The sequence below is a fragment of the Penaeus monodon genome, chromosome 33, assembly GCF_015228065.2.
Source record: "Penaeus monodon isolate SGIC_2016 chromosome 33, NSTDA_Pmon_1, whole genome shotgun sequence".
Taxonomy (NCBI): Eukaryota; Metazoa; Arthropoda; class Malacostraca; order Decapoda; family Penaeidae; genus Penaeus; species Penaeus monodon.
The window spans coordinates 35,191,749-35,191,996 of record NC_051418.1 but is presented as its reverse complement, the minus strand read 5'-3'; the positions used below and the strand labels follow the sequence as shown (position 1 = coordinate 35,191,996).

General features: G+C 31.9%; 1 protein-coding gene across 2 annotated transcripts in view; it reads right to left on the bottom strand.

Moving 5' to 3' along the window:
• Nucleotides 1-248, bottom strand: part of LOC119593934 (carbohydrate sulfotransferase 11-like) — a 53,303-nt gene that overhangs the window by 50,520 nt on the left and 2,535 nt on the right. The window lies entirely within an intron of this gene.

The following is a 248-nucleotide window of genomic DNA, read 5'->3' as shown; positions in this document are numbered from 1 at the left end:
TCAAACGGCTGAGATAATACACGCTTACACCAGGTCTTCTCCAGCAAAATCAAGGGGAAAATTTCCTCTACATTGAATAATGTGGTTAAGTGTAGCGTATGCATTTTTGTGTACCCTGACGTGTGTCTATTACATTATATATAAAGTAAATAATATAATAATTCCGTGTATATATGGTCATTAGGCAGATAATCGAAATAAATATAAATATAACGGCTGAAGAAAATTTAAGTTGCTATATATAACAC